This window comes from Grus americana, chromosome 7 (genome assembly GCF_028858705.1).
Source record: "Grus americana isolate bGruAme1 chromosome 7, bGruAme1.mat, whole genome shotgun sequence".
NCBI lineage: Eukaryota > Metazoa > Chordata > Aves > Gruiformes > Gruidae > Grus > Grus americana.
The window spans coordinates 11,621,169-11,635,269 of record NC_072858.1 but is presented as its reverse complement, the minus strand read 5'-3'; the positions used below and the strand labels follow the sequence as shown (position 1 = coordinate 11,635,269).

Sequence of the window (14,101 nt, the reverse complement as noted above, 5' to 3'; positions counted from 1 at the left end):
TACCTTCTCTTTTCCAGCTCCTGGAGAAGTAAAAAGGTGCTAACTAATAAATTTGACAATGAAATTTAAGTTAATCACATATTGGTGTATCTTTGGTAGATCAGACTTCTAAAAGACAAGGGATCATTACTGTTCAACCTAGATTTTGTAGGTTTTCTGCATTGCAAAGTATGAAAGGATTGAATTACAAAAAAAGGAGTAAAACAAAAATTTGCAAGGGCTAGAAGTGATCTAGTCATTTTGTTTAGATGGTTAAAGTACATCTGTGCAAAGTAAAGCAACACGCCTTATATTGTGCATAAATATGTTAGGTGGCCAAGCCACTTTGCTTGTCAGTGGTAAATAAGACTTCAGTTCCTCTTTGGATGTAGTATATATACTATGAGACTGATCTTGCAAAGCCCTATTCATACACATAAGGATTATTTATGTGTGTAAGGCTTTAGAGGATCAGACCTATCATCTAAATTTGCAAGGGTTCATGACTATTTACTTCTTGAGGTTTTTTTGTGTTTTGTGGTGGTGGGTTTTATTATTTTTTTTCCAGGTCACCAGGAATCCTGCACAGAAATGTTAAGAACAGTAATTGCTGATAGGAGATACTTCATACAGTAGAAGCCAAAGAAAATAATAGAAAGTTACCTTGTGTTCCAGCATTTAAACTTCTCTCTTAAAAGAGGGCATGGAACTGTGCAGGGAGGAATATGGATCCATGCTCCATTGTGCTTCTTAATAGCATATTAATGGTCTGATGAGTTTTAAAACCAATACTCTGAAATGTTAAAGCCTCACTAACTAAAAGGATTTGTAGAGTCAAAGGCGGAGAGGGGTTTACAAAGAGCCCGTCAGCAACTCTGCCCAGCACTGCACTTATGGGTGACCATCACTGTTGTCATCCAATTTTGCTGAGCATTTGGGAGAAAAAAGGCATGGTCTTACATCTCCTGTCTAAGCTGACTACTTGCTTTGTTTTCTGTGTAAGTTCTCAGGATTTTTTTTGTGTGTAACATTTGCTGCAGTTTTTTAATGGAATAACATGAAAATAACAGATACAATTTTGTGGTATTTCTCCCTATATTCAAAGGAGTTTTTATAAATTTTATGAAGATCCCATTTTATCCTAATCTATATGGCAAGGACATAAAATATCAGCAACTAAGATTACTTTCTGGATTGCTGACATAATTTACGGGAGGAATCTGCTCTAAACTGCAAGACAGCCGTTTGTAGCCTTTTCTGTAGAACATACTGTCTCTTACTGTGCATTTTGGCAGTACTTGGCACTGCTCTGTTTGTAATCTCCTCCTGCTCTGTAGAATATAAGACCCTTTCACACAAAGATACAAACGTACAAAAGAGAGGCTCCCCACACATTTCTTATTGATCTGTTTAATATGATAGATTTTTCTTTTGTTTGTCCTTCTTTGAAGCATTAAAACCTACTGTTTTGCTTTGGTGCTTCTATGATTTCAAACTATATTATGTAAAAGTTGGTAACAGTGTTCCAAAGCCAAGGACTTGATTGGCAAGTTTTAGCTGTGAGTAAATTTTCACAGCTGATCCATAAATCCCCGACAGACCATTAGGAGCTTCAGAGCAGCTCTGGCAAGCTCTCCTACAATAATTGTAGTTTTAAGTTTGTTATATTTAGTTTTCTCACCTCTTAGCTGGATGCCAGGGGGACCTCACTAGAAGCAAACCATCTCTGTATCTACTTTTTCCTCCAAGTTGGCAGTTTGTACAAATAGCACAGCATGGGAGGAGGGCTTGATGGTTGACTCCCAGTGGATAAGGCAGAGATGGTCCAGGGGTATGACTTGTGACAAACGGACCCCAGATCTGGGGTTAGATATTTCACTAACTCGAGGAGACTTGGAGTACATAATTTCTCACACCCCCCTCCAGCTTCTGCTCTTAAGAAATAACAAAATCATCAAGAGAGGCAGAAAAACATGCTTCTTCAAGCTTAAACATGAGTTGTATATAACTCTGTGAGACAGAGAGGCAGCTCTTAATTTAAATTCCCTGAGGTCATTGTACTTATTTATCTGTAGCGAAGTTGGCAGAGTGACCAGCTTTTAGGAGTGACCACTACACTACTCTAAGAACAGACCCACATGGATGGCAGCGGTGAGAGCAGCAGGCGTTTCTTTCGGGTGCCAGGGTTTGATGGTAACAATGCTGCTGGAGCAGCTGGAAGCCTGGCTTTGAGACCACTTCCCCTTTAGGCTCATTGCTCTACACACATGCAGTAAAACCAGTGCTATAGAGACTATATTGCATCTTTGATAAGCCCTGGAGAATGCTTCTTTTATACTGCAGCCCCACCAGGCAGCCTAATAAAGCCAGAGGAGAGGTTCCTATCGTTCCCCTGGAGTTGGATCCTGCTGGATGGGCTTTGGAAGCAAACTCAGACTTGGCTGCTTGTTTGAGCAATTAATGAATCTTTTGTACGTTGCCTTCTGAAAACTGAACTGCTTTGCCAAGGATGTACTTGCCACTCGGTGGAGTCTGGTGTATTACCTTGCTGAAGGACAAGGGCACTGTGTAGAAGGAAGGGGTGTGTCTGCATGGTAAACTCTTCCAAAGGGATATTTTTTCCCTTTCTAGAAGAAGGAAAAATAAGTTGAATCTCTTTATCCTCTGCTACATAAACCCAGCCTCTCATACTTATAACCCATGAATGATTTCTTTACACAGGAGAGTGATAGAGAAGCATTATCTGAACTATTTATGAAAAGGAAAGGAAGAAGAATTGGTGATGGTCTTTTAATTGAATTTTCAATTATTTTCTAAGAGCAAGAAAAGCAGAATTTTTGTTCATATTAAAAGCTTCTTCAAATGCAAATTCCTTCATGTTAAAATTTTAATTTAGGAGGATCAGAAGCTTTGTTGATTAGGGTCTTGTTAGGGTAAGGATAGAGTAAGTAACTATAAATAGTGATACAGTGAGTGATGATCTCACCCTACAAACTTTGTGTTGAACTTTAGCAGGAGAAGGTAAAAATATCATCTGACAACCTTTTTGCAAGGAGGCATCTCTGATTAAAATAGAGGGATCTTCAGTAAAAGAAATGGAATTGGTCATCTCTTCAGTCCTTAGTTTCAAGTGCTTTAACTTCATTTGATGCAAGAAGTCAAGTGGAAGATGTCATTCCTGTGGTGGGAATAGAGTGCTGTTGATGCCTGGGCCAGTTTCAGTATCTGACACTTAAACTAGAAACGCTAGGAGTGATAAGAGTAAATGAGCTAGTTACGTGTGTACAAATGAAATGCAGAGCATGCTTCAGCTGGAAGAAAAGACGATGCTCTTCACCTATAGATCATAATGGAAAAAAGTTATCAGAATAATATGGAACTTCTAACATGAATTGGGATTGGGGTAGGATTGTGGGAAAAATACAGTAATTAAAAATGCAAAACAGTGTCAAGATTAAAAACAAAAGATATCAGGTATATGGGTGTAAGCAAACTACATACATCTTCCTAGGTTCACCTGCGTAAGTGTTGTGCTTTGCTTTATTTCCTCAAGAACCGAGTGGATGAGAAGCAGGTCACTAAGAGGACAGTATGGATCTCCTACGCTTTTGAGCAAACAGTTCACTAAGATAGTGGGCTGCAGATAAGAATGGCAGGGCATCCTCGCCTAGCAATTGCTAACCAGCAGGGTGTTAATGCAAACTTCCACTAACTTGCATTTCATCTCCCTGGCAAACAAAATTTGCAAATGCTTATTCAGAGAAGTAACTGGAGTGAAGCACTGACCAGTATTTACACATGGAAGAAGTTTACAGGTGGAGCCTAAGATGAATCCATAATTAAAGGCTAAACATAAGAGAGGGGGAAGGTGAATCTGGAGTCTTACTGCTGATTGTTGCTCTAAAATACAAGCAAGGGAATGCAACTGTGGAAGACAAGGGGAGAGTTTAGCAGGCTTGTTTTCACCACAGGGTTAACTCAGACTCCTACCTAGGTTTTAACCATTACCATTTATCAAGCAAAATTAGTCTTAGTAAAAAAGGTGCTTTTGAGACAGTTGAGGATTTTGGGGAAAATCTGACCTTCACTTGGATAGCTGTCACTTTGGGAAGAATATGTTGGAAAACTAATCTGCATGCTGGTTATTCTCCATTTCCACCATTCCCTGAAGGACAGAAAAGTTGTCCATGTGATACTATTGACCAGGAAGGGTTTCAGCTCTGCCGCGCTGTGAGAATTTGCCAGACTGAATAAGAGCGGGATGAGCCAGGACCTGCTATGGGGAAACTTGCGCTTGGGTTAGGTTAATCAGAGGTATCTCAGGAAGGGGAGGTGTGTGAGGGAGCCATACCCAGAAGAAGAATCAATCTTTCTTTACATGGCAGCCTAGGCATTATGCTGGCATTAAGTCAAACAACTTTTCTTCCCCACCCCACCCCCCCGCCTCCCTTTCTGCAATGTAGTCTTGGTCTGGCTGGTATCAACATTTTCTTTTCCAGCTATTAATTAAAGTGAGAATGAAGTTAAACTTTTCTCAAGGTGCAAACTCAGTTGTTTGCTTTTCCCTCCTCATGAGAGAAGAAGCGGCATACTTACAGCTTTAGTAATTGCAAGAGGTGACTGACGGGAAAACTAAGGAAATTACTTTTCCCATGTGGAATATTATTTACCTGTGAAGTGGCCGTGGCAGTCGGGAGGTTCTCCAACTTGTGCATCGGTGTTTGAGAATATAAGTGATTAAGAAACAAACCAGAACTTTTTCCTGATTGAAAGGGTGCCTAGACTTATCTAGGACTACAGCAGGATATTAATAGAACATGCTGCATTTCCTTTGCATAAAAATACGAAGGGCACTTTGCTGAGAAAAAATCCTGCTGTGCCTTTCTGTCTTTGGGACCAGCTCATCACCCAGCTAAAATTAAAAGGTGAAGTCAGGCAGTTCTTGCTCTCTATTTTTAAACTGCTTCAGCATATGAATGTGAGTGTGAAATCTTTCTTTAGGCCTCTCTTAACTTAATTACCTACTTATTCAAAATATTTTCTTCTCAAATTGCTGAGCTATAATTATATTAATCTTTTCTGTGGACACACTTTAGCTACTCAATGTTTGTTTAATTAGTTTTATTCTTAATTTGTAGTTCTGTAGTTATTTACAGTGATGGAAACCTCATGGCAAGTGTTCTGTTAAAAATTAGCAAGTAGATGATGTTTTTGTGTATCTGTTCCATGTTTTTCTTCTGAAAAATATTACGAGGAAGCCCACTTTAAAAAAACCCAAACAAACAGTAAAAAGAATTCAAACGAATAATTTTCATTTGACCTTAATAATAGAAAATGATGTAATAACTGAAAATGTTTTGTAACACTTTCATTTCTTCAAATCTTTTATTCTGTGCAAGCTTATTCCTATTTTATTTTGTTTATATGCCTTTTCTTTTGTTTGGGTGGAAGGGGTGATGTGGCCCCAGCACAGGAGTTGCAGCGGAACTCCATGTAAACCATAGATTTGTCCCTTTTTTCTGCTGATTTGGATATACTGAATTCTTCTTCCTGCATTTCACTGAATCTATGAAAAATACCTGTCAACCACCTTTGAAATTAAATTGACCCCTCTTTGCTTGCATAGAGAAATAATATTTTCCAGTCTCGTAGTTTCAGCCTCCAGAGGGTGTACTTTCCTCCTTCAAACCATCATCTCTCAGCGAGGTGCCCGTAACGCACCGTCCCCCGTTAACGCTGTACCGAGAACCCGACATTGCACCCAGTGGTGCGAAGGGAAAAAGGCGTCTGTCTGTCTCTGTCCCCTGTGACATCTGTCCCTCGATTTCTATGACTATCAGCTGTTTGAAGTACAGGCTGTGATACTTCTTCCCAACTGACCCCTTTCACAGTGGAAAGGACGCTCCTGAGAGAACACAGTGTTTCTTTGCATCCTCTTTCAGGACTGGCTGTTGACCCTAAACATAATACAAAATGGAGATATGTGCTCTTTTCCTTCTCAGTGTTTTCCTGGTTCCTTTGCTTTTGTCAGTAGGAGCAGCTGTGGTGTCAGAGATTTTGGGACAGTCTTCCCTTCACTTTCCCGTGTCTGGTCGAGTAGTGATCAGGCTCCACTGTGCTGCGTTGTTTGCGTTTTTTCAGGTACCTGAAGCTGGGCGAGGTGGTAAGTTTTGAAAGGCATTACCTTCAGCGTCCACGAACTCCTGGAGCACTCATATGGGAGTCTATATGTAGTTCTATGGCAGCTAAATGAGTAAACTGCCTGCTGCAAACTGTCTTTAGGGTGGCTGGTACCTGGGGATGGCAGTAAGTGTGGTTACATCTCCCCAGGCAAATCCCACGTGCTGTTCATCTGGCAGGTATACTTCCACTTACCAGAAATACCAGAGATTTCGTAGGCTTGGGTGTTAGATGACAGCACGTTTGTATTGCTGATGAGAAACATGTTGCTATTCATGGTGTTTAGTGACAGTGTAGTTAGATAGCTAGACAGTGATGTTAAGTAACACAAATCTGGAGCCACAGTCTTTTGGACACTTCTTCCCATTCCAGTCTTGGTGCTTGGAACAGCCTGCCCATTAATTTGTTCCAAGCTTCCACCCCCTCCCTGCCCTCTCCAGAAAACCCTTGGCAAACCATCTCTTCTGTAAATCCTCCTGCCTTGACTGGCCACTGCCCCTCTGTTCATGCTGGCCTGTCCTGGTGCCCATTTTTTACTTCAGATTGAAAATTTGTCAGCACAGAGATTTATGTGAGCATTTTACGTCTCGTAAAGAAATGCACAGACCCCTTATTCTTTCAGAAATGAAAAGTTGCATTTTAAGACTTAAATATGGACATGATGTTCACCTAGACAATGGGGTTTTTCATAGATTTTTTTCTCCAACTGGAAACTGTAGTGCAATATTAGAAATGCTCCACTAAAAGTACCTGCAGAACTTCTGCTGCTGTCATCTTTGTGTCTTCTGCTGCTGTTTAGCTTTCAAAACTGATTGGTTTTGCATGTTTGTTTTTGTAAGTGAACATAGTTATTGTGCATTAGTGAAACACATGCTTGTCAAAAGCATCTTGACAAAATCAGTGGGTTTTAATGGTGTTTGCATACTTCTGTGCTTGAAATGGAGCCTGAAGAATTTGTCCTCTGGAATCTTACATTATGTTTTGGCCATTGGAGATGAAGCACCTGACAGCATTAAACTATCAGGAGGATTTCCAGTCACGGGCAAGCAGCCATTATGTATATGTTAATCCACAGTAGGAGATTTGGACAGCTTTTGATTTACTAGTGCTCATCTGTTCAATATAAGCTGGGAATCAGCACAGCAGTTACCTTTAAAGTTGATTGAAGAGTACTGAAAGGGAAAGGAGAATTTTATGGCTGTGATGCAAATCTAGTAGAATTGCTAATTGTACTTTTAGATAATCTTGAAAGTGCATTTCTCAAGGTGGCCAAAGGAACTATTTTGTAATTGCTATGCCTGTTTAAAAATATCTTAACAGCTTTGTCTCATTTTAAAGCAGATACTTTAAATTCTTTAAATGTCCTTTTCAATAGATTGGATTAAATAAATGGAGAACTAGAAATTCTATCTGGTTTTTAGCAGCTTGAGCACTTATACATTTGTTTGAGTGCTGTAGAGTTTACATGAACAGGTTTATTAGCTGAGCTAAACATATGGTTTTAAAACTAGACTATAAAAATTGTTATGTTTTCTTCATATTGTGGCTTTAAATAGTTTTAATGGTGGACTTTATTTGAAGAATTTGAAGCATCCTTGGTTTTATTTCCAAAACCGGTACATGAAATGTATTTATTTAAATGCGTAATAAAACTGAAGAACCAGGTCATAAAGCGGTGTTCACGAAAATCTACAAAAATAATACAAAGTTTCCTGTTACATGATCTGTTATTGAAACCAGAGGAAATAACCTTCTTGTTTAGCATATCACACAGGTGGAATAGAAACCGTCTTTGTCAACATTAGTAATAAAGATGTATGTAACAGATTAGCATTTTTATGTGTGCATGTGTTTTTTGGTATGTGTGTGCATGCACTTATATACAGTTTTATTTATTTAATGAACGCCTATTTTAAAGATCATTCACAACTTTAGCTATTAATATTGGTAACCTTTCCCAACATATAAATACTCCATTGTGGTCTCCCACACAGCTGTTGTGTCCTCCAAAAAGACTTGTGCTTCAGGGAACTGAGTAAAAATGATGTTAGGATGATGATGTATATGATAGACCATATTGTCCAAAAGGTCCGTTGGTTTCTCAACACATTTCTGGGGCCGTTTGGGTCAAAGCATTGATATGATGGAAACTGTCTTTATATTTTCAGGGTGTGATTTTAAAAGCAAACAGACCTGAACTCTTCCAAATCCCCCCGAATGCTTTGGCTTTTCTGTCAGTTGAGATTTCAGATTATTGCATGGCCTGTGGCACCACCTAACCTTTACGGCAACTTCTATAAGGTACTCTTTCTATAGGTTTTACTACATTTATAATAAATTTGGGATGAGTTAGCCTGACCTGATTGTTTGGAGGGTTGGGGATATGGAAGAGTTGAGAATGTTGCATGAGCATGGCTTTGTATAGAGAGAGAGTGTGTGTGTGTGTGTATGTATACGTCTTTATGTAAATATACACATACGTAATTATGTTTTCTTGACCTGTGGATAATAACCCTGTTGCATATCTCTTTAGGGATATTGAAGTCTTGAAAGTAAAATGGGAATGGCTGCCTGCGAAAGCCAGTCCAGAGTCATTTGCTGAGCTCTGCAGGTTGCTCTGTCAAGGGCTTGGCTTTGTCTTCCTGGAAAAAAAAATCTCAAGGAGCAGGGTGGGATATGTCAGCCCAGGGCTATCCGTAAAGGGGATCCACTGTGAAACTAAACTGCTGCGTGTGGTTGACCCTTGTTGGCTTTCAGCCATGGAGCAAGTTTCACAGAAATGGATCTAAGTGCTGTTGTATAAACTTTGCTTCACATGTCAGAAGCAGTGCTAGTCCCTTGCTGGCAAGGAGCATGTCTGGCTTCTCTTGCAGCGAGAGCGATCCCTGCAGCACGCACATCATGGGCCAGAAATAACATAGGATGCTGGGCATTCCTGGTGGGAAAAGTGGGTGATGCTAAAGGCAACTGTGACTATACAAAACACAATGTTTGGCTGCTGAGTTGCTCTCTAATGCATTCTTTGGGCAGCATTTCTAGTCAGCAGCTGACTGTGAGCAGTTTTTTCTGCCCCTACCAGCACAGGAATAACGTATAGCACAGGAATAACGTATAGCCCCCATGACTGCTGTGGCTGTGTCCACTGCCAGCCTGTCCCACCCACTCGCTGAGCTGTTTGGGGCAGTGACCTTAAATTTCTGAGTTGCTGTCAAATGCCATCACACTTTTGAATCTCGCTGCATACCTAATAGAAGTTGCTAACCAGTCACTGGGGAATCTTCAAATCACCTTGCTGGTCCTGGAGAGCTGTATCCCACTATGGTCGCTCTGAGCTAACTAATCACCGCAAGAATGGATTTAGCAAGACAATTTATCAGCGGAGATTTGCATTGGTATATAATTGGTTAAGGATATAAGCTGAAATTCAAATTTGTACTTAGATATGTTTTTTTTTTATTTAAAACAATGTCCTACTTAGGGTTTCAGTAACATATTTTACAAATCACTTTTCAGATGCTCTTTCTGGAGCTCAAACACATTATAAATGAAGAACAGATTCAGGAGGCTTCACAGTATTAGTGATTATCTTGTAACATTTTCCAGATGGCAGAACATAATGTAATCCATACTGCCCGGTTTGTTTCACTGCACCGTATATACTCTGTCATACCCAGTAAGTAACCGAGAGACTTTAAGAAGCTCATCAGGCTGTTATAATGATTGCTGGTTAATCCAAATGTTCTTTATTATGTTATGAAAACTGCAGATTAACAAATCACTTGTTGGTGAATGCAGGAAGATTGATTGCTACTCAAAGCTCTGTGAGAACTAGATATGCAACTCCGATTAGCTTAGCTCAAGCTACACTTTGGTGAATGAATTCCATTTTCCTCAGGGCTTTGAAGTAGTTTACATCTGTTCAATTGTAAATTTCTCTAGCAGCACTGGGTAATTCTGATTCCTCCTCTTTAGAGAAGTGATGGGACTGTTTATTTATTGTTGTTTGCATTGATCTGAAATAAAGCCGCAGCACTAGCATCACTGGTTGCGTGGGCATGGTGTCTAAGGTCAAATTAATTGCAGCTTGCAGTTGCTCATAATTCTGCCAGTGTTCGTGCAATAATGTTGTTTACTAACGGGTACTTTTATTAGGCTGACGGACCATCATTTGAATGGCAAACCCATCAAATTTAAGTAGGCACATAGCTCAGGATTTTCTCAACATTAATTGAAGGCGCCAGGGGTACTGCATTGGGACAGGTGCAGCCTTGCTGTGCAGAGGCAGCATTTGAGCAGTACATGGGGAACGAAAGCTTCCTGTGCATCCTGACATCCACCTGTGTAGGGTTTCTCACTTGAACCCATGACCAAGAAGTCTTCAAGGGAGATTAGGGCTGGGGTAGGAGCTTTCAATCTACTGGCAGTTGTCCTGTGGAGTGGGTGGGTTTTGCAGGCACTTCTTTAGGCTATCCTACCCTTTGGTTAAGCCCAGGAAAGTGGGATGGAGAGATGAATAACAAGAGAGACCTAAATACATGGTATTAACTAGCATCTGGAAAAGAGGAGAAAATTTCCTGAAGTGGGTTTAGTATCTTGTGATTGTCATCATCCATGGAGTAGCTGCGCATAGGTTGCCATTGGTAGGACACAGATCACTGGGTTGGTGGATCTGATCTGGCATGGCACTTTCTACCTTGTCTGTACACACTCAGGCATGAAGGGTTGGAACAGGAGCCGAGAAACACTGGAAAGAGCAGTTTCCAACACAACTGTCGTTTTGATGGTTGTGCCGTGTTTGCTTGTGTTGCTGTTTTACCCAGTGACTTCCTCATCTGTTTTTTATCAGGCATGGCATTACTTGGCTGGTAGCTGGTTTTGTTTTTCCTTTATCATGTCTCCAGGGATTTCCACAGTTCAGTGTCAAAATGTCCCCTCGTAGGGTAGGAGGGAAAGAAGAGAGGTTTATATGATGCACATGTCTCATTTTACAGTTTCCTGATGATCTTCAGTTTTGGCTGCTTGTAAGGAGCATTTGTTGTTCATAGTCACTCAGTCCTGGCTCGTTTATTGACTCAAGCTGTCGTTGCTCACTGCAGTATTGTTGGTGATTAACGTGCTTTGCTGTTCTGATTTCTACGGCTTGTCCTGTGAAACAAAATTAATGACAGTGGAAATTGAGGAGTAGCAGAGAGCTAATTACATTTTTCATTAAATATTCCTCCGAGTCCAGAGGAAGGGCTGTGATGCTTAGTTTTACACACCCTCTTTCTCTGCATCTTTTGCAGAGTGTGTGGAAAATGGGCTGACCGGTGAAATAAGGGCTGGGAGTGGGGACAGAGGAGAGGAAAGAGTCCTGAAAGGATGGTGCTTTCATGTCCTTCATCCGCACGCCTTCTCCCTTTCCTCCCCTACTCCTCAGCAGCTTTTCCTTCAGGTTTTCTTCCACACAGAATCTTTCTAATCTTCCTGATGCCCTGTCATGTCCTAATCTGCAAGATCCCTAGTTTCTCCTTTACCAAACTTTCTTTGGTTTTAACTTTTTTGTGTAAGAATTGGCTGCTTATTCCTCAACAGCTAAGCTTTGTGTGTAAAGCACTAAGAAGAAATATCCATTGTTTTTTTCTTGTTTGCAAGAAATGTCATAGAGAATCACAGTGGATTTTACACCTGGAAAGGTTTTTGCTCAGAAATCCAGCCCACTGACTTGGTTTAAAGCAGTGGGAATGGAAATTCAGCATTTGTTTGTCTGAGAGAGGCCAGAGATTTTCAGAGTTGATAGAAAGAGAAAGCTTTATGTTCTGGAAATGTAACATTTATCAAAGGCCTGAAAATGCTCTATTAACAGCACCTTTCTAGCACTATAGGGTCTCTACTCCAAAAAATTTTGACTTTGTTGATGAAGGAGCAAGCGACTGTAAAAGACGTTACGTTCCTGGGGAGGAGTAGGGAGTCCTTTCCTGTATTTTAAAGAGACTGTAAAGCACATCGAAATCCTACCTCAAAGGATTTTTGGCGTGCAGAGCACTGCTGTAAGTGCAGATTTTGTGTTGGCTCAGAGCACAGACCACAGGTCTCAGAGCCGTAAGCGCAAAAGGTCAGGATTGCATTTAGCCCATAACTATCAGTTCTGTGATACACTATTAGTCATAGAAACTTGAGAAATTTGTTAAGATGTTCTGAGTTTGATTTTGTTACATTGGGACAGCTTTTAAAATTCCATCACTGTTTAAAGTGGTACTGCCAGTAGGAAAGTCAGTTGATTGAAATACAGTGTCTTATACTTTTTGTGAATTTACAGTCATCTTCTAATTTTAAGAGAAAAAAGTTATCTGTAAGTGTAAAAACTGCCTGTCTAGAAGTAAATTCTTTGTGCATAATATGGTTAAAATACTTACATGTAACTTTTCAGTTGCAGAAGTAGTACAAGATCATTTTAGCAGCAATAGGTTAAAAAATTATTCAGATACAAGTAAGTTTTTTTTAATGTTACAAATGTTCCTTTAAAATGTTTAATTATGTTTTTCTTCCCACCTTATTCCCCAATTTCTAATTAATTAGGCAATTTTTGTTAATCAGTGGTGTGGGACTGTATTTTGTCATTGTTTCCTAGGAGCTGTGTTTATCTAAATCAGCTATGTCAAACCATAACTTTTATAGGAAAGCTACAGGGCAAACCATAAACCACTTCTGCACAAATCACTTATTTTAGTCTTTAAACACCAGGTTGTACATATTAACCTTGCCTTTTTTCTGTTTAAAAGTGGAGGTTTTTATGAAGCAGTCCTGTGACGTGGTCTGTTCAGTCTTGTTCTACTTACAGAAAAAAGAATAATTTTTGCAGAAAGCACATAATAGGACATCAAACTGTATTGCTCATTTTTTTCCTGTTGATAATAGATAAGATCAAACCGATAACCTTCCAGAAATCTTGTTCTATGTAGAGACTTTTTTGGGTGGGTTAGGGGGGAGTGATGGGACACTGCAGGCTGGATGGGACAAACAAAATGGATAATCACTCATGTTTATCCATCAGTCAACAATAACACACTGTGGCACATCAGACAATTTTATTGTAAATATTTTCTGTTTAGATACATTAAACAAAATAGTGTTTCACATTTGTTCATACTAGAACTCATTCTTGCTTACCATATCAGTGTATCTCTGCTCTTGAAGGTGACTGCAAAACATCCCGTTTTTGTGCTTATTCTCTAGATATGCTGAGCACAGACATTTAAATCATTAGCTCAAGAAGCTATTACTTTCCGAGAGATACTGGGTTATTCTTAAATTGTTTCACAATCTTGTATATATATGTAGGGCAGAAGGAAAATACATGGTTTTGTTCCCGTCAAGAAGATTGTGTGTCATTGAAAAAACCCTCTTCCAAAAGCAGGAGTTTATTTTGCCGGCAAAGGAAATCCCTTTGGGGTTAGAATCCCAGATTTGGAGACTGGCAGGTCAAATTCTTTATCACTTCTAAACTAAACATATATAATGCGAAAGCTATTTAGACATGTCTGAATCTCCATGGTGCTGTTTTGAATTATTTTTCAGAGCATATGTAGGAAAAACCTCGAATTTTTTTTTTTGTTACATTCAATAATTTTAATTTTTTAAAAAATCAGTTTTGGAAAGATCTCATTTATTTAAATTTGTGAATACAAATTGTTTAAATAAGAAGGAATGCACATTCAGGAACAAATTTCATGGAAGAATGATGCTAATTTCATCTGGTTTAGTAGGGATTTTTGTTCTATTCTATACACTGATACTTTGTCAAAAGTGAGTAGTTAAGTACTACCGAATAATACCTGTCCTTTCAGTTACTATATACAGATGATTTTCATCCTTGATTTAATGAAATTTTTGTTCTCTCTGCAACTGTTAAATACCTTAGAATCCCACTGTACCTGAAGGTTTTGAAAGTCAAATACTAATT

At 39.4% G+C, this 14,101-nt stretch overlaps 1 protein-coding gene across 5 annotated transcripts in view; it reads left to right on the top strand.

The window, feature by feature from the left end:
• Window positions 1-14,101, top strand: part of RBM20 (RNA binding motif protein 20) — a 107,725-nt gene that overhangs the window by 8,807 nt on the left and 84,817 nt on the right. The window lies entirely within an intron of this gene.